This window comes from Phyllostomus discolor, chromosome 1 (genome assembly GCF_004126475.2).
Source record: "Phyllostomus discolor isolate MPI-MPIP mPhyDis1 chromosome 1, mPhyDis1.pri.v3, whole genome shotgun sequence".
In the NCBI taxonomy this organism is placed as follows: Eukaryota; Metazoa; Chordata; class Mammalia; order Chiroptera; family Phyllostomidae; genus Phyllostomus; species Phyllostomus discolor.
Window position 1 is genome coordinate 32779517 of NC_040903.2, and position 24815 is coordinate 32804331.

The following is a 24815-nucleotide window of genomic DNA, read 5'->3' on the forward strand; positions in this document are numbered from 1 at the left end:
CGACACTCCTGCTAAAGGGTTACAGTGGGTAACTAATAATCACAAAGCAGCTTTTCCTCTCCTCCTGCCATGGCAGGTGCTTGATATCAGAGCCCACTGCCAAATGATCTAAGACGTCAGAGCAAGCCAGCCTGGGATGAGGAGACCTAGGCAGCATCTGCCTGGGAGACACATCAGAATCTGCTCTGAGCTCCCCTCTCCCCACCCAGCTTGGACTCAGCTCACACGAATTGTATGCCTCCAACCCCATTCTTCCTTAGGATGTCTCCTACCTCCCTTCCTTTCCATCCCCTCACCCACATGTAGGGAAACAAATCATTGTAAAGTGCCTCCATTGATACCTCATCAAAAATACCCCACCTAAGAAAAAATACCATCTGGTGTAGACTTTTCGAGGACAATTTGGCAAAATGTATTAAGATTTCAAATGTGCTTCCCCTCTAAGCCAGCAATCCTTTCTAGGTAATTCTCTTGTAGGCATGTCATTCAGTGCCTAGGGCCCTAGAACAGTACCAGGTAAAGAGTGGGTGCTCAATAAAAATGTATTCAATGATTAAATCAATGAATATGCAAATTTAAAAGAGAAACTGGCAAGCAGACCGATGCATAATTTCATCTAGATTTATAAAAAGCACAAATTATACTTTTTCTGCTGCTTTAAAAAATTGTGCAAGCTTTTCAGTTCACAGGACACCACTGGCCGTAGAGAAGCTGGCGTGCTCTCTGTGCACAGTCCCTCTCTTGCCTTATTTCATCCTAGTGTGCCTCTTTGTCTCCTGCACGCTCTTCACACCCCCACTTTCATTTCCTGCCCCACCTTAACATGTATATGTCTTTGTGCCTGTTTGGATGATTGAAAAATAAACAATGTTTTGGTATATATTTTTGTTTTACAAAGTAAGATTACATATAAATCTTGATCAATTTCTTGTTCTTCTCATGATTGATTCCTGTTAAAGCATGGCTACATCTAGTTCATTCAGTTGTACCAGCTCTATAGTATTCCATACTGGATATCTCCTCTGTGACCCAGAACAAACCTGCACAAGGATTTCTCTGGGGCCTATTCCTAGAAAAAGGATTATGGAACACAAAGAATAAGCGTTCTTCTCACTTTCACTAAGGAGCACCAGCCTGCTGTCCAGAATGGCTGCACCAACCCACACTTCCAACAACAGCACACAAGGGCTTCTCTTTACCCACATGAAATTCTTTGGCCAACACTTGGAACTACCAAACCTTGCACTTTTCTGGCAATTACCATTGTAAAGTGGTATTTTGTGGTTTCATTTGCATTTTTTATTTCAACAAGATTCATGTTCCTTTGTATGTGCTCTACCTTTTCCTTCTGAAAGATCTTGGACTTTTTTTTATCTTTGTCTTTAAGGATCTTTGTTTTCACTTTAATATATATAATTGGATAACATATACAATTCTCAGTGCTCTCAATGAATGATAAGTGGCTGAGATCATCTGTAAATTTACCATGGAGACTAGACCTGAGAAGTCATTCATCTTCTATTCCAATGGCTCAGGCAATGCCAAAATCCCTTCTACAATATCTTTGTCCAGCAATATTCCAGTCTCTGCTTGAAATGTCCAGTTCCTCACTCTGTTCTGCTGAGGGACATTTCAGCTGTTATTCTCGTCTTCCTTATGTTGAGCTGAAATACTTGTCCTAAAAACAGAGGCTGACACATAGTAGATCTCAATAAATAAGTGCTTCCTTTCCTAAATAGTTCTACATGCACTGTCTTGGGCTTTACAAATCCTCATACAAACCCTTGAAATATCTGAAAACAGCCACCATGTCAGTCTCAGTGTTCTCTCCCTCCAGCTGACATCTCCTGCTCACAACACCTCACACGTCAACTTCTCTAAACAACTCAATGCCCGGTTGGTTCCTTGAGAAAGCACTCTGATTTGAAAGTCTCCTAGTATCCCTTAAAGTGTGATGAGCAGAAAATGGACCGCCAGCTAAATTCTAAACAAAACAAAGTACAGTAGGTCTATGACTTCCTATGATCTCTCTGTAATTCTATTCTGCAAATTAAGGACACTTTTCCTCCTCAGAGGTAGCAGCTGCCTGACAGCTCAGTGAACTTATGGTCAGCTCAGTACCCCAGGCCTTTTTCACATGAATGGTTGCTTATACCTGTGGAATAACAGGTATAAGGGACTGCTTGGATGGTTCAAAGTACAAAATGAAATCAAAATTTGTGGCTCAACCTGAACTTCAAGTGCTTTATTCCAATTAAGTTGACCTAAGTCCTGATTCTTCTTTCTTCTTTCTTCCATTCAGCTGCTATATGATTGATGAGACTTTAGAACTAGATAGACCAAGGTTCAAATCCCACCTCTGCCTCTTCCTGACTCTGTGAACTTGGAAAAATTATTTATTCTCTTTGAACATTTATTGCTTGGATTGCCTTGGAAATAATACCCTTTACTTCATAGTAATGTGACATGCTCTCAAGATTAAATGGAGAGTATTATGCTAAGTGAAATAAGCCAAGTGGTGAAAGACAAATACCATATGATCTCACCTATAAGTGGAACATAATGGACAAAACAAACAAGTGAGCAAAATAAAACCAGAGACATGGGAAGGAAGAACAAACTGACAGTGACCAGAAGGGAAGAAGGAGGAGGGTAATGGGGAAAGAAGGGGGAGGGTTGTCAGGGAACATGTATAAAGGACCCATGGGCAAGGACAGTGGGTTGGAGCGAGGACTGAATGTGGGAGGTGAAGGTGGGTAGGGCAGGGGAGAGTAATGGGGGGAAATTGGGGACAACTGAAATTGAACAATAAAAAAGAAGATTAAAGGAGATCTAATATTATAAAATGCCTACCACTTAGAAGCCCCTCAGCTTTTTCCTTTACTTCTGGAACCTCAAACAGGAAAATGAAGTACCCAATTCCTCCTAGAAACACCTAGACTCTTCACCCCCACAATAAAATCTACATATCTGCTTTCATATTTCCTCAACTCTATGCTTTCTGCTACAAAACACATTAATGGATCCAAGACCATGCAAGAAGAAGTCAAAGTGGATCTTGTTATTCTCTTTCCAGGCAACATTGGCAGCTGTATAGGATGTCCAGACTCTCACTGCCTTAATGCCTTTGAGTACAAAGTCGGAGTGTAGGGTACAAAGCCAGGCCAGGGGACTTTCCCCACCTCGGTGGTTTGAGGTTGGCGCAGCGTGGCTGTGACAGGACTCAGAGGGAGATGGCACAGATGGAGGCATCAAACCAAAGGGCCATAGTAGCCTCATAGCCACTGCAGTGGTGACGAGCTCTGCATGGCTCAGAGGGCCCAGGGGCTTTTATCCTGGACATTTTTCCTCCAGCCACGTGACCACAGTCATACATGAGGTCCCCCTGCACATTACCAGAAACTGTTGAGGATCAGATAGGTCTGCAGCAAATAGTTTTTATGGCCTTTGCCATCTGTCTCAACCCAAGTCCTTTCAATTCAGCTATGATGGCAACTTTGCACGAAACATCAGGCTGTCACTCAAGGTCTTACCAAAGTGTCTCCAGCTTTTCTGCTCATGTTTTTTTTTCTAAAGACAAGGAACACTCCTGAGCCTCCATATAGCCATAGCCCAGAAGAGAGAGAACTAGCACCCCTCCCCAGAAGCACCCTTACCCAATGGGGTACAAGAGTCAGGGGATAAATGCCCAGCTTCCTCCTCATTGAGATAATTCTGAGGTGCCTTCTATAAAGTCTTCAGAGCCCCAATTGCCCACTGCACCAACCAGCTCAATAAAATACCTTCACTGGATTTTTCTTCCTTCCCTATCTCATCTTCTGAGTTCCTCATTGTGCTTCCTTGGATTATTTCCTCAAAACTTCCTGCACCCTAATTTGTTCTCAGACTTTGCCACTGGAGATATCAGCTAGAGAAGTGGTGACTTATCTCATTCCTATTAATATGACACCACTTTATTTTCAGGTTGATGTAGACCGAGAGATATAGAAACTGCCTGAATGTTACCTGGAACACTTGGTTATTTTCCAACTCAGCAGAGGGGCTATCAATGGAATTAACTTTTCTTCCTACTCACCCCAATGTTCATAGCAGCCCAATTCACAATAGCCAAGAGCTGAAACCAATCTAAGTGTCCATCAGTAAAGGAATGGATCAAAAAAACAATGGTACATTTACACAATGGAATACTACACAGCAGAAAGAAAGAAGGAGCTCCTACCCTTTGTGACAGCATGGATGGAACTGGAAAGCATTATGCTAAGTGAAATAAGCCAGGCGGTGAAATAGAAATACCACATGAACTCACCTTTAAGTGAAAGCTAATCAACACAACAAACAAGCAAGCAAAATATGACCAGGGACATTGAAATTAAGAACAATCTGACAGTAACCAGAGGGGAGGTGGGAGGGGATAGTAGGGGAAAAGCGGGGAAGGATTTTCAGGAACATGTGTAAAGGACACATGGACAAAGCCACGGGGGTTAGAATCAGGGAGGAAGGTGAGGATGGCTGGGGGGAGAGTGGTCAGGGGAAAATGCAGACAACTGTACTTGAACAACAATACAATAATTTTAAAAAATAAAAAATAAAAATAAAATCTTTTTTAAAAAGAAAAATAATACAAATGAAAACAAAGAATTAACTGTTCTTTCTGCTGTAATCTCCAGTATCTCATACATACTTCCATTGCTCACTTCTTACATTGTAACACAACTACTCGCTAAACATTTGTCTCCTTCTAGATCATGACAAACTATGTCTGATGCAACTTTGGATCTCTAGTGCCTCACCCAGCACCTGGTACACAGCAAAGTGTTCAATAAGCATTGGTGAAGGAATAAATTCCAAAGGATAATGAGGGGCATTCCAGTTCAAAATAATAAGCTAAGAATATTTGATTTCTTCTCTCTCTTAGACTCTAGTAAAATGACAGGAAAAGTACTAAAATTATATAAACTCTCAACAACCAAAGAACACTGCAGAGATCATGAGCACCCAGAGAGTTAAGCAAATTTCTGGAAGATGAAAAATATGTGAAAATTTCATGATTGATGAAGGACAGAAAGGAAGCTACAGTTTGAGATTTATGTTCCAGCTGGGGTGGGAGAATCTGTCTGGCAGAATTCCAAGGAAACTCTGACTTCAATGATGGCAGGTACAAGAGTCCTATGGAAGTGAGAAGTGCCACTAAAAATGAGGTATAACTAAAGCTCAATAGAGCAATTAACACACGCCTCCCCCTCCTCTCCTTCCCCAAAAGCTGCCTGTAGCTTAACCCAGGCAAAAATAAGAACATTCTTCTTCAAGAAAATGGAACAAACTGTCAGGGGAGAATTAAGATGACTAGTGCAAGCATCAGCGCTCCAGAAGGAGAGCCTACCCAATCTGGCATTCACTCTCTGCCCCTGGATTAGCAAGCTCCCTGGGGACTCATTCTAAAGCAAAGCATGACAGTCAAGAAGCCATGCTAAAATAAAAGGTGCTCTCAGACAGCCTTTCAGTCTACATATTTGAGAAAAAGCCTGTAAGATTAAAAAAAAATATTACAGCAGAGAGGGGGGAAGAAGGCAAAAGAGGAGGAGAGGAAACCCAGAACAAAAAGAGGAGGCCTTTGTATGTGTGTGTGGGAGGGAGGGAGACCATTTCTTAAGTGTTGATATGTTTTCAAATGTGAGAAGATACTGTGTCTTCTAAACATAGAAAGAGCCGCGTGCTGTTGGAAAAAAGAAAACAGTATAACCAGAGAATTAGTAGAAGCCAGGGCTAAAAGTATAACAGCCAATATAGAAAGTTAAATACAGGAGTTGGAAGGCATAGCCAAAGGAAATTCTCAGAAGGTAGAGAAAACTTTCAGAAGGTATTTCAGACACACACACAATATACATGAAATATGACTATATATGAAAAAAAATGAGAGATGGTCATCAATCCAAAATGTTCACTATGCAATGAGTACAAGTTCCAGAAATACAAGGGAATATGATTATTAATATTAAAGAAGTAAGCCTTCCATAGGTGAAAAAGACACAAGGATTCAGACTGAAAGGAGCACCATGTTCTGTGCAGGATGAGACTATCTACATATAAATTTGAGAGAGAAAAAGGAGGTCTCTATTAAAAAATGAGAATCAAACTAGCATCAGATTTCTCATCAGCACTACTGGATGCTGGAAAATGGTAGAACAAATCCTTCTAATTTCTAAGGGAAATTGATTTTCAACCTAGAATTTCATACCCAGCCAAATAATCAATCAGGAAAAAAGAATAAAAGCCATATTCAGTCATCCAGTGATACATCAAAGAAAAGAACCCTTTTTCTTAAGTTGCTTCAGTTATACTCCTGTAAAAGAAGAGAATAAAAACAAAATAAAGGTTTAAAATTGTTTTTGAAGTTGAATATACAGGTATTACTACTGAGAAGACCATACGCATGCATGAAATGGGTCGTGTAACTGATTTAAATTGTTATTAATAGAAAATGTTAAATTGGATAAACTAAGAACTATTCTAAAAGCACATTTTCTAGGTTTATGGGCAAACCTACCCAAAAAAAGAAAACAAAACATAAATTGTTTAAAATGATTGCTTCTGGAGAGTGAGTATGAATTAGGAGAAGTGTAGCCAAGAACTGTGACTTTTTATTATACACTTATTGTTCTACGTTTTTTAGCTTGTGCATTGGCCACTTTATGTTTGAGTACTTTGAAGATTTAACAGGGTCTCAATTATGAACATCATCTATCAGTGTGATGATAAATGGCTGAAGGACAAGTTGTCATTTTGGTAATTAGAATGCTTCAGTTTCTTCATCTCTAAATAGTAGATATTGATGCCTACTCCATGGGGATGTGATAATGCATGAACAGCACTTCTCATGATGACTGGAGTATCAGCAGCTCTTCATGAATGGAACCTACTGTTACTCAAATACAGATGACATGGCTGTTGAGCCCAGTTCCACCACTTACTAAAAGATGTGCAGTCTTGGGTGAGTCCTTTTCCTCCTCTGTACCTTGGGAATAATAGTTGTCCTGCCTTGACGTAAGTTAAAGCAAAGAAAATGATTATCATAATACCTGTACAAAGTACATACTTAATAAGTGGTGGATATTATTATTAAATAAAACTTTACTGTAATTATTTTATTTTTGTTGTTTTTCTCATTCCACATGTCTGATGTGATAGGATGTATCCAGATTCATTCACACCCACCTGAAAGTGCCTCCTCTCTAATTCCCTTACACTCTTCATTCTCTACTCTGCTTCTTAGAATAGTCACCAAACACTCAATGTTCTGTTTATCAGTGTTTCCCATCCCAAGTTAAACAATTTACCAAACATAAAATAAACAAATTATCCCCTGCGTATCCCTGTGTGCCCCAGTTGTCAAAAGTAAAAGAAAGAGAGAGAAGGAAGACCAAGAACAGGAAACAAGCATTGCTGTTTAGTGAGGAATGTTGCTCTAGAAGGTGTGAATGTGAGGTATTTTATAAATAATGCCACAGAATATACTACAGTCATGTGCTACATAACAACAATTATGTCAACAATGAACCACATACACAATGGTGGTCCCATAAGATTATAATGGAACTGAAAAATTCCTATTGCCCAGTGATGTCAGAACTGTCATGACATCACAGTACAATGCATTCCTCGTGTGTTTGTGGTGATGCTGGTGTGAACACACCTGCTGTGCTGCCTGTCCTGAGAGGGGATAATAATACAGTTATGTCCACTACATAAGACTTTATAATAAATCATTAAGACACAGGTTTATGTACTTATTTTATCATTATTTTAGAGTATCCTCTTTCTACTGTAAAAAAGTTTGATACAGCCCTGACTGGCATAGCTCAGTGGATTGAGCTCGGGCTGCGAACCAAAGTGTCACAGGTTCGATTCCCAGCCAGGGTACATGCCTGGGTTGCAGGCTATAACTCCCCACAACTGCACATTGATGTTTCTCTCTCTATATATATATCCCTCCCTTCCCTCTCTAAAAATAAATAAATAAAAATTTTTAAAAAAAGTTTGATATAAAACAGTGTGCTATGTTATGCCAGCTGCAGCCTCGTAAATCTCATGTCCACTGTGTCTCTTCATTGCATCATTTTCTCTTGTGCTTGATTTAACCTCCTGTTGTTTTATACAGTGACACACTCTACAGGTTTGTAGCCCAGGAATAATAGGCTACCCCACACAGCCCCGGGGTATAGGAGCCAGTACCATCCAGATTTGTGTAAGTGCAACCCATGACGTTCACACAATAATGAGATAACCCAAGGATGCATTCCTCAAATGGATCCCCATCGGTCAACAGCACGTGGCTGCACTGAGTCCATGATAGGATGCGATAATGATGAGTAGGCTTTTTTATTTTACTTCTTTTTTTAAATTTAAGTGTAGTTGGTTACAATATGATCATTGTATTTCAAGTGTACAATACAGTGATTCAACATTTTTTCTTAGCTTGTGAGCAGAATACTTTCCAAGTGCTCAGAGTAAGAAAGATCCTTCTCTGTCAGAGACGCACACATGTGCTTACTAACCAGGCAGGAGGAACAGGGCACAGACGTTCCACATGTGCTCTGTGCCAAACACTGATACCAATTCATTCAATGCTCACAGCAAACCCCTAATGGACATACGTTTGGCCAATGAGGTGAATGACGCTCACTGATATCAAGTAACTTGTCCAAGTTCATGCAGCTGACAATCTGAGATTTGAACCCATGACTCCAGAGTCAATACTCTTCCCACCAGACCTCCCAGGGTGTCAACCAGACCTCTGCCACCTCCCAGGGTGCCCTGGTTGGGGAATCTGGAGACAAGGATTTAATTCCTGCCTTGACCACCACATAATTTAGGCCAACTTATGCTTTTAAGGGTTTTACTGACTCCACTTAAAATATGACCATACTTTGCATAGCATCATAAGAACACACAATGAACTCATGTTTATGCAGTACTTTGTAAAGCCTCAAGATGCTTTTCTCTTGAAAACATCCTGATATGCAGATAAAAATTATACTTTCAAACAGGCATCTGAGGATCCCAAACTAAGATTAGATTTCCATGTCTTTATTTCTTAACTAACCAGATACCAAATAATGTCTTTCCAAATGACATAGATAATGTTTTCTTGAAGCCTAGAAAATAAATGTCAATACTTGTGGTTGTTTCTGAGAATTTAAAAGTGCTAGCCCCAGAATAAATATATAGGGGGAGAGGTACTATAACCCAGGCCAATAAATATTCATCAAAACCACTCACATAAAAAAACATGTGGGAATCTAAGTGTATTGATAAAAGGAAAGAGAGTAACTTGATGCTAAGACTGAGCTGTGATGGACCTTTAACTCCGGACCCTCCTGACTGCCTGGGTTCATACTGTTCACCATCGCCCAGCAAGTCAGGGCCTGGCAAAAACTCACTTGCTCCTAGTAGAATGGAGAGTCAATACTCTTCACGTGTGCTCCACGTGTCTAACACTGTCTTCCTGTGTTTTACCTTGTACAGACACCACACCAAGAACTTCATCCTATCTTCATCTTGTCCCCTTCTCTCACCAACCTAGCCCCCACCCTCAGAACCTACTGATTCTATGTCCCCACTGTCTTTTCTATCTGTGCTTTATTTACTCACTCATTCTGCAGATATTTACCACTATCTCTGGGTCTGACTCTGGGTCTGGAAGTATTATGAATACAAAAAAAAGTGGACGAAGGCCAAATGCTGTTCCCCAGTGGAGGGGACTTTGCATTCCCATTGGCCCTGCTTTGGTCATCCTCAATCCTCTTTGGATTATTGTTGGAGCTTCTTGAGCATTTTCCAATCTTTCTGCCCTGCGATCCATCCTTCATCATCATACCTCATAGGACTTAGGTCAAGTCGCTTCTCTTGGCCTGGAGAAGACAGCCCATGACTGTCTCCAACCAAACTGTCTTTCATTACCTCCCAATAGTATTGTCCACAGCAGGCTTTCCAGCCATGGTTCCAAAACACTGTGCTCTCAGGTGCTCTGTGACCCTGCTCCTTCAGCTGGCTCCTCGCTCTGATCACCTGTTAAATGTCGCTCTTTGCTTTTCCAGTCACAAGTCATTGTTCTTCCCTCTCACAAGTCTTGCCCTTGCATTTGACATTCCAGTTGTTGTTTATGTAGCTAAGGTTGGTTTGAGCCCAAGCTGTGTTTCCTCCAGGATCCAGGCAGGGCCTGGGCAAGTGTGGTGAGCCCAGGGGTGGGTCTACCAAAGTTCTACTTGCATGAAAGCCTGAGAAACCTCTTGGGAAATGAACTCATCCTGAGGGAAGAGAGAGCCAAGTCACACAAATATGTTCCAAGGACAATCAGCCAGTGTCCAAGGAAGGAATCATTTTGATAGAGCATAGTGTCTGCCACTCAGCTTGTCCTTGGCCAAGTTCACAAGGATGCATGCTTGAGTCATGTAGTCATCCATTTGCCCTCACAAGACATTGAGTGGGTGCCTACTCTGGGTCAGGCTCTGTACTGGGCACTGGGGATACACGAGTGACCGGACAGACCCATTCCCTGACCTTCAGGAGCTTAACTTAGAGCATACTGGACATTCTAAAGAGAGGGACACTGCAATGTAAAAATGGAGTGCTTTCTGTTTGTTTGCTTTGTTTATTTTTTTTTAAATATTTTTATAGTTTTCAATTTTACTTCTGTAATTTGACTCTCCATACAAGTGAGAGAACAGAAGGCTACCCTGTTCTTTGGTCTGTGTGTGAGCGTTCAACAGGGTTAATGAGAAATGATGCTTTCCCCTGTTGCTGTGAGAGTAAGGGGAGGCTCAGGCAAAATTGGCTCAAGAAGCTGAGCTTTAAGCCCTGACCAGTGTGGCTCAGTGGAGTGAGTACTTACCTGCAAATCAAAGCATCACCAGTTCAATTCCCTGGCAGGGCACATGCCCTGGTTGTAGGCCAGGTCCCCAGTTGGGGGTGTGCAAGAGGCAACCACACATTGAAGTTTCTCTCCCCCTTGTTCCCCCTCCCTTCCATTCTCCCTAAAAATAAATGAAGAAAACCTGTTTCTTTTTCAAAGAAGCTGAGCTTCCAGAGGTGACATCACCGTTTACAGCGCCAGAGCACCTGGGATGAGCAGCACCCCACCTGTGCAGGGGAGCAGGGGAACTGCCGCCTGCACCGCTGTGTGTTGGGACCCTATTTCTTGTCCACCAATTACTCATTTTTCAAGGGCAGAGGCTGTGACTTTTTCTTTGGGGAAATGAAGTCAGCAGCTAACCAAAAGTAGGCATGGAACAAAGTTTTGTTGAATTAAAGGGAACATGAACAACCTTCATTTAAGTAAACTAGCCAGACCATACAAATACACAGAGGATGAGATGTAAAGAATACCTATAGTTAGGTAAGTTTTTTCTCCCTTACATGAAGAAAAGCAAATTGTGCACTCATTATTCATTTTACTTTGGAGGCTTAAGGCAGAATTAAAATAGAGTTAATTGGTTCCTGATCATTTCATATTAGTTCTCTGCTGTTAGTGTAAGAATAGTACATTCTCACAATAAAAAAAAAAACAAAAACAAACAAGTCTGGTGAAGGATGGAAAGGGAGAAACAAGCATGAATACTACACAGACACAGGGTGGGATGTCCAATGGTGGAATCGAATGCAATTGTATCATTTGGGGAAGTTCCAGAAAAATCTTTCTCCTACTTTTCTACACTTTAAGTATAACCATTTTCCCAGCACCTGGGACAAAGATGGAAAGAGGAACAGAGTGATAAAGTGACTTTCTTACAATCACACAAGCCAGCTGGCTTCAAAAATCCAGACTAGTGTCAGAGTCAGCCTGGGTCTCAGACAAAGTCATTCAAACATCACTGGTTTACCGTCCAAAGCCGTGTCCCTCTGAAGTCACTCATCACGAATTCCAGCCACAACCTGCTGGAATGTGTCACTGGGAGGAAAGGCCGGAGCCATAGCCAAGCCAGCCAACAGGGACTCTGAGTTCATTTTTCATTCTTGTTTTCTGTGGAAGCAACAAAAGAAAAATTTAAATGGTAAAGATGGAGTATGTCTGTTTTCATTTACTGTCTGCGCCTATGACAATAGGGAAAGGGCTCTGCAGCAAAAACAGAGCAAGGAGGCAGAAGCACCAGCCCTGCTGCATGGCTGAGCAGGAGCTGCGTGACTTCCAGCAAGACGTTTAACTTTCTGAGCGTCTGTTTTCTCTTTTGCAATAAAAAGAAAAAGGAAACAAACAATAACACCTACCCTGCCTAGCTCACAAAGCTGTTGTAAAGGCAGATGAATTTCTGGTTTGGGGCATTTCTGAAAAGTGATAGAAATGGGAAGTGTGGAGGCTGCTTCAGTGTTTACAAAGGGCCACAAACATGTTCCCCGGTATTTCCCCCAGTATGCTCCACCCTAACTTGACCCCCACTGCTTCCTACTATCACATCATCCGCCCTCCAGCAGGATTCTTTTCTTTCTGGAAAAAGTGCCTAGTACTCAAGGACCACTCAGCACAGGGTCAAGAGCTGACTGTCATCAAGAAAGAAAGGCAGATCGAAGAAATGAAGACATGTCAGAGGAAAACATGCTGCTTTCATGACTCTGCCTGATAAGGTCCACGTGAGGGTGAGTGTAATCTAAAAAAATTCTGGCAGCTAGAGCGAAGTTTGTAGGGGGTGCTGGATATTTGCTAGCATGATGCAGAATACAGAGGGGAGGGTGTCCCAAGAGAAACACAGGTGGGTGTGATGCACTGGCTCTAGAGCCAGACTACATACAAGCGCCATTTGGTATCTACATGACCATGTGCAAATCAGACTCCTCTGTGCCACAGTTTTCTCCGCTGCAAAAGGAAGAATATAATCACAGCACCTACTCCAGAAGGTCATTGTGAGGACTCAGTGAATGAACATGGATGCAGTACTTCACACTGTAGCTGGAGCAAGGAAGTGGCACGTGAACTTTGGTGGTGACAGTGGTAATGGGGGTGGTGACAATAGTTGTACTGAAGGTGGAAGTAGCCGTGAGGGTGATAATGAGGATGGCGGTGGTGGTGGTGACAGAGAGCAGAGACCGGCGTGCTCCAGGGAGAGGCAGCAGGCCTCTGTGTTCTGCAGAGGGCGCACTGAAGGAGACCAGGTGTCTCAGGCCCTGGGGTCTGCTGGAACACAAACACCACAGACTAGGTGGCTTGAACAACGGACGTTTATTTCTCACAGTTCTGGAGGCTGACAGTCCCAGATTAGGGCACAGGCAGACTTGGTGTCTGTGGAGAGTCAACTGTAGGGATGCCCATTTCATAGTCGATCACATTTCCCATGTGTCCTTATATGGTGCGGGGATGAGGAAGCTCTCTTTGACCTCTTTTATTTTTTTAAAGATTTTATTTATTTATTTTTAGAGAGGGAAGGGAGGGAGAAAGAGAGAGCGAGAGAGAAACATCAATGTGCGGTTGCCGCAGGTCATGGCCTGCAACCCAGGCATGTACCCTGACTGGGAATCGAACCTGCGACACTTTGGTTCACAGCCCGCACTCAATCCACTGAGCTATGCCAGCCATGGCTGACCTCTTTTTAAGAGCACTAATCCCATTCACGAGAGCCACACGTCCCAAAGACCCAATTTCCTCCCATCAGCACATTGGGGCATTAGGTCTTAGAGTTTCAACATGTGAATTTGGGGAGGCACCAACATGTAGTATAGCGCCAGGCTTCTTCAAGGTCAGGCCAATGCAGAAGTCCTACAATCATAAATTATAAACAGCAAGAGCCCAGGTTTATAGAAGTAGCATCCTCCTCAGGCTGTGGACTTTTCACAACTGCATTCAGACAGAGAAGTCCTGGCAATTTCTATTAAAACCTTGATAGAAAGAAGAGTGCCTTCCAGCGCCCTGAGCATGGGGTGCAGGCCAGCAGCACACAGCAGAGCCTCTAGGACAACACAAAGCCACGAACAGGAAAGAAAATGAGCCGGGGCAGAATGGTTCCCCTGGCCTCTCTCCACTGAAGGGTCATCATTTCACAGTGAGGAGAGACGAGGTAATACCAGGTCCATCCTCTTCACATGCTTAATATTGTGCCTTTGTTTTGGTAGCTATGTGCCCTTATTAAGACATTTGCTTAAGCTGTTAGTGAAGCGTTTAGAGCTCATCCTGCAGTGTTGGTTCATCGATGAATTGTCATTTGTTCATTCAACAGAAATTTATGGATTGCTACAGAATTCCACACCCCACATTCAGGAATGAGAGTCCAGAGCTTACAGCTTAGCAGGGGAGATAGAACGGTGACTAACTCTTTTACACTGCAGACTGGACTTCTATATGAGCCCTAAGCACTGGGCCAAGGAAGCACTGGCATAGCCAGAAGGGTACGGACATGAAGAGCCCTGAAGCCTTGGGACAGAGTTTACACTTTATTCTGAGGGAGCCACGAAAAGACACCGAGTCAGATGCTCCCTCCATGTTATGACCCATGCTCACACTGTACCTGAAATCCCATCCAGGTTCTGGCACCTAGAAGGAACTCAATTGCAACCTCCCCTTGCAAAGTTACAACCACCCAAAGATTATTTGTGGTGGGGGGGTGGCTGGCTCAAAATTGCCTTATCCTCACCCAACAGCAGCCCAGAGTTAGGTCATGGCTGTCCTCAGGTCCCATAAAGAGTTAAAGCTTCATTCCCCTAGACCAAAGTGCAGAAAGCCTCTTTGTAAAGACAGGAATCCTATTCAGGCAAGCAACACTTTCATTTACCGTAAGATTCCCAAGACTACCCACATGATAAAATCAGAGATGCCCATGGCCAGGACTTTGCCAGTTGATTACTAATATTTGAAAGACCAAAGGAAGGAATTTGAGTCATTTTAGGTGGTAAAAATAGAGATGCTGGATGGAAGCCAGCCACCTATTGTAGTAATCCACATACTGCTCTGTCTATGTCTAAGGGATAATATCAAAATTCATGCTAGATATGTTTATTTTCTAAAGGCCTATGAGAAAACTTTCTCAGTGGCAACTACAGAGTTTCTACAAAGGAGGGGCTTAGGGCCAGGCCGCAAGTTTGGAAGAGGTTTGTCCTGCAGCTGCATTTGTTTTTATTCACATTGTATGTTTATTTTTAATGGCTTGGAGACTAAAGACTGGGGGTTAAAATACTCCTCAACTACTGACCCTCTTGCCACGCCACCACTGCCGAACAACAAATGTGCATATTTCAGTGAGAGTGATTAACCTATGAGATTGGTAAGCATGACTGATGGGAAATGAAGGCCACACTACTGGAAGGAAATGTGACTGTATGTAAATTGTCTGGTCCATGATATCCTGTTCACTTTTTGTGGGGACAATTTTGGCATCCAGGAATGCGATGAAAGAATCGATGCTATTACCTGTGGGTGTGACACTGAGTCTGGACTAAGTACATGTGGGGTCCACCCTAAGGAGCCCTGGGAGATCTCACTTCATTTCTTTCCACCCCCTAAGCCCTGCCTGGTGCCGAAAATTCCCACCTTTTTTTTTTTTTACTTCTTTGAGTGAAGACATCAAAAGCTACTATGAAAATGCACATTTTTTCTGGGAGGGGTAGCACATTAAGTCATTAATAATAATAATTACTTGAATGATTTCATCTAGGATCCTAGCCAGTGACTGGGCAGTTTCCCAATAGTAAAGATGCCTTTTGATCCTGAAGGGAAGGCTAGAAGATGTTTGTCTGAAACAGACTCTGGGTGTGGGCCCAGGAAGACATTAAAAGGAACTTACTGCTACCCCATTCTTCCACGACTGGCCTGGTCCCACTGATGGAGTGATTTCAGCTGAAATCATAAGAATTATTCTGGCTATAGCTAATTGTTTTATTGTGAACTTCACACCATGTGAAGAGACCACATTAAGTGCCTGGGATACACATTCACCAACTGTGTGAATTTATGTTTTCCTTAAACTCCAGAGCCTCTGTTTCTCATTCAAAAGTGGAAATAATAATATAGGTCTCACTTACCTCAGAGAGCTCCTATGAAAACTGAGTATGTTCATGAATGTGAGAATGCTTTGCAAATAAAAAGGGGTTAATCAAAGGACTGTGTTTCATTCCGAAATCACCCTCCTTGCTATTTACCCAAGTGCACTGAAAACTTATGTCTACACAAAAGTTATATCCACACAAAAGCCTGCACAGAAATTTACAGTTATAAAATTGCCAATATCTGGAAGCAACCAAGATGTCCCTCAATAGGTGAGTGGATAAACAAAACATGGTACATCCATACAGTGAAATATTCTTCTGCAATATAAAGGAATGAGCTAGCAAGCCATGTAAAGATAAGGAGGAACCTTAAAAGCATATCACTAAGTGCAAGAAGCCAATCTAAAAATAGTACATACTCTACGATTCCAAATATCTAACATTCTGAAAATGGCAGAAGTATGGAGACAATAAAAAAGACCAGTGGTTGCCAAAGGGTTGGAGGTAGGGAAAGATGAACAGGTAGAGTGCAGGTGGGTTTTAGGGCCGTGAATCATTCTGTATGATAGTGTAATGGGGGATGCATGTTAAAACCCATAGAATATACACATGTCAGAACCCATAGAATGTACAACACAGAAAAGGAACTTGAATGTATCAGGGGATCATGGTAGTCCTGATCAAAACCCCTCAGTGGCACCCTGCTGCACACCAAGTAAAGTCCATGCTTTGCACAACTGAATCTGCAGTCCTCCGTCATCTGGTCTCTTGCCCTACCCAGTCTGGATTACTAGGAGCTCCCTAGATGAACTGTCATGTTTATCCACTGTTCTTACCTGCCTAACATCCACGTTCCCTTGTCCTGCTAACACCACCCACCTTCCTTCAGGAAACAACACCTACTCCATCCTCAGTTTATGTGGTTTGGTTGGGGCTGCCTCACCACATGTGTGTTCTGGATCAGGCATATGATTTGAGTCAGTCCAATCAGAAATAATCTAGAAACTTTACTTGGAACCCTTAGGGAAAACAAGTCCCTTTCCACTGAGGCAGCTCAGAAACTAAACTGAAACCCGAGTGTTTGTGACCATCTCTGCCACCTCACACAAAGATCCTGTTCAAGTGAAGCCAACAGAGAAGAAGGTGTCACCTGGAAAAGGCGAGAAGGCTGGGCCGAATGGCATCCTGTGAACACCTGGATCCAGCTGATTGGGAAGATGCGTGCATTTCCCACCCCCGTAGAGTTTACAGTTGTGAAATCCAACAAATTTGCTCTTTATGCTTAAGCTCATTTGAACTGGTATTTTCTTACAATCACGATTCAGTGTTTTCCCATGCTTCATTCTATTTCTCTTCCTCACCTTCTCTCACTCTCCAAGATTCAGTCCTAGCACCACCTCTATAAACTTTTCCATCTTCACTCTAGTTAGACAAGGCTCCTCTCTAAAAGGATCTACGATACTCCACAGTGACTTCCAGAGTGTATTATCTGTTCTGCATGAACAGACTGATTTCAAAAGCATGTGGCTAAATACATTGATGGGACCATCTGACCCCAAGTATTCCCAAGTATTCATTACAACATACATTTATAGTAACTAAAAATAAAAAACACCTCCAATATCCAACAATACGGGAATTGTTCAAGTAAATTTGCATATATCCCTGTGTTTAATATAATGTCATCAAACACATTAAACCATCAAAACCAACATTTATAAGGATATGAAATAATATGGAGAATTACTACACTGAAAAGAGAAACAAGGCACAGGAGGCAAAATTGTGAACACAGTATGACCTTAAGTACATACAAAGAATTGGAAAGAAAACAATGGTCATGTCAAAACACTGTCTGTGTTAAGCACTTCCTGGGTGCCAGGCACTGCCCTGCACTTTCTCATTTAATCGCCGAGAACACTGTGATGTAACTGTAATTATTCAACTTTTACTAATGAGAAAACAGACTTAAGAAAATTCATCAACTTTCCCAGAATTTCACAATCTCGGGTATGCCTGACACCAAACACCCTGCTAATTATGCTATGCCACCAGGAAACTGACTCATCAAGTTTCTGAATGATTTTTAAAGTATCTTTCTCCTTTTCTATAGTTTCTAAATTTTCTAAAGGTAGTTATAAGCTTTCTAATTAAAAACATACACACAAAATACTTTTTTAAGAAAAGGAACAAGCATCCAGACACAAATGAAATGTTTTGCTTTTTCTTAAAGTTGAATGTTCCAGTGACACAGCAGCGCTCCTGGGAAGAGCCAGTAGAGAGAGCTGACAGCTGAGTGGGGGTGGAATTCTCAGGTTTCTTCATTCATCTTCCAACAAAGGCTCGTGGCCAGAAACTGTGTGAGTCTGTAGTACTTAACCTTTGGGGGTCATGACTCCTCTGTGAATCTGTTGAAAGCCATGCACCCTCTTCCTAACACAATGCAAGAAACATGTGCATGCATCACACATGCACACATTCTGCACACAGTTTCAGAAGACTGACAGATGTAAACACACCTAGGGATGTGCCTCAGGTAAAAGGCCCTTGATAGAAGGTAACAGCATAAGAAGTCAACTTTTGTCTGATTTGTTGAAGCTCAGCTCCATCTCTGGCATTACTGTCTACCAGGGGTGACCAACCTGTGGCCCACGGACCACATGTGCCCAGGATGGCTATGAATGTGGCCCAACAGAAAACTGTAAATTTACTTAAAATACTTTGAGATATTTTTGTGATTACATGTTGCAATGTATTGAATGTGTGGCCCAACAAAACTCTCCTTCTTCCAGTGTGACCCAGAGACACCAAAAGCTTGGATACCCCTGGGACATGATAAACTACAGATGGCAGTTTTTGCCAAGATGCCTTCCAGTCAGTAGGAATGTGCTCTGAGGTCTTTGTTGGTGGGAAGATGAATTTCAGCACATTTTATCCACATTCTTGACTGAGTCCCTGAAAAGTGTCTGAGGATGACTCAGAGGAAAACCTACAGGCCTTCATAGATACGCACTTGTGGGAGAAGTCATGAAAACAGAGGAAAACCTACAGGCTTCATAGATATGAACTCATTAAGGAAGTCATGAAAACAACAGGAGGGGAACTCCCAGGAGTGTATGACTTTAGAGTTAGAAGGCACTTCACACCCTTGATCTCAGGTGACCCCCCACAGCTCTATCAAGAGAGAGAGGTCATTAGCCCTGCTTCACATACAACCCGAGTCTCACTCTCCACTTCATCTACAAGACCTGACTATATCTGGCCAAACCTCAAGCTTGACGCAAGCTCAACCCCTTCACCATTCCAGTGAGAAATCCAATTTAATTAAGCAGGTCATAATTTTTTTCAGAATTATTGAAGATTCATGAAGTCCCTGGGAGAGTCATCTCGCATTATACACAGGCTCTACAAAATTCCAGTTAGATTTCTCCAGAGTCTCTCCTCCACTGCACTCCCCAGGTCTACCCGCAGTCTCAGTAATCCTCCTTCCCCTCCTGTATAACAGAGTCACTTCCCTCCTCTACATCAATAAGGGGCTTATTAAAGTGTCTTATAACAAAGCTGATGTTTCAGACATTTGTGGGGACTTTTGAAATTTGTCTTGTGCTGTTTATTTTGCCACTCAGCATCCACTTCCCTTTCTAGTAGTAACAGCACTCATTTTCAATTCAGGAGTCATTCCTCCCCAATTCCCAGTCTGGGTGGTCCCAGAAGAGTTGATACCATGATCACATGACTCAGGCCAAGCCAGTCAGAGCCTCACTTTGCCTTGGTCACATTGATGGATGAGGACAGGTGAGTGACTCCTCACAGACAAGGAAGCCCATGAGACTGCCAGCTGAGGGCTCTAAGAGATAGAGGATTTGATTTAGTCAGAAATGAAGCTGAGAGTATATAAAATCTAGAATTGCTGCCACCATCTGGCAATAAATAAAGCTGGAGACCAGGCTATACATTAAAGATAGCTGAAAGATGGTATGGAACCAAGTTCTGATGATATAATTTGGGCCAGATGTCAGCAATTCTGAAGCCAACTGTAGGCATGGTGGCCACAAAGATATAGCCACATCCTATTCCCTGGAACAAGTAAATGTTACCTTCTATGGCAAAAAGTGAATATTATCTTACATGGAAAAAAATGTGATTAAGTTAAGAATCTTGCAAGGAAGAGCTTATCCTGGACTATGCAGCCCTGAATGCAACCACATGCATCAGTTTGAGAGAGGGAGATTAGATGCAGACAGCAGAGAAAACACAGGCCTGCGGAGGAGAAGCTGATAGGGGGATGAAGGCAGAGATCGCAGCGGCAAGGCCTGAAGGACCCCCACTCTGGTTCCAGGGAACACAGAGGAATGCCAGGCTAGAAGAGGCAGGGGCCCCCGAAACCTTCGGAGGGAGTGTGGCCCTGCCAGCACATGACTTCAGACTGTAGGCCCCCAGGACTGTGAGACAACAAGTTCACCGAGGGTGTAGTGGTCAGGAAACCACTACTCCAACCCTATCCCTGACTTTTTATTTTCTCAGTCAGTAAACCCCCTGTTGTTCTTAGGCTATTTCAAGTTGAGCATATTTGTCACCAGTAGTAAAAGACTTCTAAATGACACAGATGGTCTATCCTTACAAATGAATCCTCACACAGCCATTAAGAGGATAAAGGTTATTGCCATCTCATTACATGTAGACGAGAAAACTTCTCAAGGAGATGAGATGATTCTCTCAAGGTGGTATCACAAGTAAATCCAACACAAGATTCACAAATATAAAATCCAAGATTGTGTAACTCGACTCAAACCTAGTTCTGAGCCACATGCCATGTTCCACAGGGTGTGTTTTCTTCATACGTGGTGATGGCTACACTTATGAGTCCATATGATACAGACAACAGCATGCTCACCAGTGCTATTACCTTAAACAGTTAGCTGACTAACTCATCCAAATACCAGCCAAAAAGTGCACTACAAAAGGCCATTGTAAGAGTTCCAGTGCGACCATTCTGTGATGGCCTCTGAACTCCAGGCTTGGAATAAAGCAAAACATGAGGAACATTTCTTATCTGAAACACGGTCCCTTCACTAGATTGGGTTTTAAGATCTCCTGCTTGACTTTCATGAAGAAATATCTACTACTGCTTTTACCACAAAAATATTGTTAAGGTCATTATGTACTACCCATTTGAGTATTCCCTATATAAATCTCATTGGAATAATTTATTATTTTGTATTTTATTCTTGTTTATTCTGTCGGAGTTTTCCCAATTTTTCCCCCTTCACCTTCCTGGATCCAGCCCAACCCCCGCTCCCACAGTCCAGCCCCGCACTGTTGTGCATGTCCATGGGTCATTCATTCATGTTCTGTGACTAATCAGGTAAGTACTAGAGAAGCCTCTTATTCCCTGCCCCACCAAAAACACTGGTAAGCTCTCTCCATTTTGATGATGAGGTGTTTGTCACTGATGGTATTTTCTCTTTTGCTTTGGCTTCCAGAAAGTTCACAAAGTCCAAGTCCCCCCAGTGTCTATGTTAACTAATCCTTATAGCAAGTGTGCATATTTATTTCTTTTCCCTAGATATGATTTGATCTTCTGTTTAGAGTGGAATCCTAAATGAAGTGTGTGGTGGCTAATTTTATGTGCCAACCTGACTGGGCTGCAGGGAGCCCAGATCTGTGGTGAAATGTTATTTCTGAGTGTGTCTGGGAAGGTGTTTCTGGATGAGATTAACATTTGAATTGCTCACCTGAGTCAAGTAGATTGCTCTCCCTGGTGTGGGTGGCCCTCGTCCAGCCCCCTCATCCAACCCGGTTCAAGTCCTGAACAGAAGGAAAGGCTGAGTGAGAAAGAATTCTCTCTGGCCTCACGGGCTTCAGAGCCGACATCAGTCTTCTGCCCTTGGGCGTCAAGGGTCTAGACTGCTCCGCCTCCATAATCACATGAGCCAGTCCCTTAAAACAAATTCCTTACATACACATACGGAGACAGGGTGGGGGAAAAGTAGGTTTACACTTGTTCCTGTGGAAAATAACATATGAATTACTAAATGCTAATAGGAGAATAAACTCACATTCTTACAACACATGTACACACACACACACATACAGAGTCTGGGAGAAATAAGGCCTGCTTGAGTGTGGTTGCTAGGGTAATAATACAGATGTAATAATTTATCTTTCACCTAAAATGGCATATGCTATGCTTGAGTATTGTTAAAATCATAACAATATCACACTTTATTGTTAAGAATCACACACTTATGATTTTGTAATAAAAAGAAGGCATTATTTCTGCCAGACCCTGCACGTGTGTGTGTGTGTGTGTGTGTGTGTAAAATTCTGTTCCTCTGGAGAATTCTAATACAGGGTATAAAGGATAATTCAAATAAAGTAAAAATTACCTGAAGAAATACCTTACATTGCCCTAATGTGTAGTGTATAATTGAGGAGATATGAAAAATATAATTTTAAAATAGAGTTACTATTCCATTCTTATCCCTGAATTTGTGTATAAACTTATATTCATGTCCATATACCATATATGTGTATATATATGCACGTTTGTGTATGTGTGCCCATGCAGTGGTGAGTGCAGAGCGGTCTGCTGCTAGCAACATCTTTACAAAGTGCTTCCATACCCTCCAACTTTAATCCTCATATTTTCCACTTTCACGCAAAGACAATGAGGCTGAGAAAATTCAAGCAACACACCCAGCCTCGCTACTAGAAAACATGAGCTCTGGGATCTGAACCCAAATATTCTGGAGCCAGGAGATGCTTGGACTGTTGGAAGGAAGTGTCGATCCAAGGGAACAAAATATACTTCCCCTCTAAAGGGTTCCCTTGATATCACCTAAAGTATAACAACCTTCATCATGAGTGCTGCACATACTTGTATAACTGCCTGTCAGAGAAAAGAATAAGATCTTCTTTGAGCTTCTGGTCACTCTCTGGTCCCACAAAGGAGCTGAGCAGTGAAGCCAAGAGTGAGCTGGTGTCCAGGGCCTGCATTGCTCATCCTTCCAGGGCCACACTAGTCTAAATGACTCCTTACTAAGAATCAGAAGAGGCTCTTGGGGGCTGGAGGTGCCCCTGTGTCTCAGTGAGTTGGTGACTGAAAACCCTGTGACCTCAGAGCCCACTTCTCCCAAACCAGAGCCTTTGCTGGTGCTAGGCAGACATTGACTTTGAACTTCATCACCCTTCCCCCTTTGCTTTCTCTTCCTCCTCCCTTTCAGATTATTTCCTCCTTTCTCCTCTCTAGCTGTTTCTCCCCCTACATCCCCATTGGCTTTAGGATGACCCTTCCAAGACCGCAATTAGCCATGACATCTAGTTGACTGGCTGACCCTTATACTGGTAATGCTCACCCCTAGAATTTAGAGCTCCCTTCTGAGGCCTATAAGTCAGCACAAGCATCTTAGTCTCAAACACTGAGTCCTCCCATTCAAATGGTCCCCAAATCACAAGCAAATTAAGAACTCACCAGCTTTCCCAAAGACTAGCCCCTGCCCTGTGCAGCCAACCCCCACTCCTGACTGCAAGGCTTGGGCTCAGTGGGAAACCACTGCTTTCAGCCAATCAACCCAGAGATGTAATAGTATTTGTAAATAACCTCCATTATTGGGAAATGAGTGTCTATTGTTAAAATAATTTCTTCCAGGAGTCACATGACCAGCTCATCAAGAGGGGATTTGAGAAAGCACTTCCTATACAATAGCATGAAACCATCTGTTGGGCAGCAAAGCATTTCAATCATCACTTAATGCTAGGAGTCAATTAAATAAACTGTGGATCAAGAAAGGAAAAGAGTAGCAGCCAACAAATAATTTTCACCATAGAACTGAAATGAATCAGGGCATTTAATTCAACATTTCTCCTGATCAACTGTGAAAAAATGATGCAGCCACATGCATTTATCTTAGCCATAATAAAGAATATTCTTTTGGACGGCAGCTTTTCTCTAGGCAGCATGATTCTTGGCTTCTGTGAAGAGGAGGGAAACTTGGGGATCGGTGGAAGAACAGAGCAAGTGGCCTAGGTTACCGAAACATTTTTGAAAACAGGACATCAAAAATTACAGCGATCATTGAAAAACCAGACGGTAAGGAGACTGCTTCAGGACAAAAGGGACCCAGGGATCAGCTCGGGGACCAGGGAGCTTGCAGTCCCCAGGCCCGATGCTCCCGAGTCTGCCTCAGGGCTCCCAGGAGAGGGGAGTCACCGCTCCCTCCCTGGAATACGGGGGTTGAGCAACACCAGGGGAGACCTTGTTGCTTGAAGGCACAGAGAGGCCAGTTGGACTGGAAAAAAAGGAGTGCCTTCAGCCGGCACGGCCAGGAGTGGCCTGGAAGTGTGCCCCCACCCCTAGCCCGGTGGGAGTGTAGATCGGTGGAAAACCCAGACATCGCAACCCTGATCCAGGAAGGGGCACGGGCATTCTCAGGTTTCTGGAGCCTGCAGTGCTGAACTGCGGAAGCGAGAGCCCCATCAGGAATCCTGACTCTCGAGCTGTGAACCCGGAAGGGACGCAGCACTTAGGGCGTTCCTAGAGCCCGAAACTCAAAAATTTGGGGGATGGGAGTGCCCTTTCATGATCCCCAGAGATGGCACAGTGAATCCCAAAACATAGCAGGTGTTTCCTGAGATCATAGAGCTGGAACCCTGCTGGGACCCCGGAGCCCGGGAGAACGTGGCAGTGAGCTCCAGAGAGCCAGCGTGCTCGGGAGCACCCAGGGTCCTGTAGGGGAAAGTCAGATTGGCCCTGGGGATAGTACCTGAGAGACTTACTGAGGTTTGGCTGGGAAGAGTGATAAGCATTTCAAATATCCCTCAGCCAGCTGAAGCCAGCAAGATCAGAAAAACTG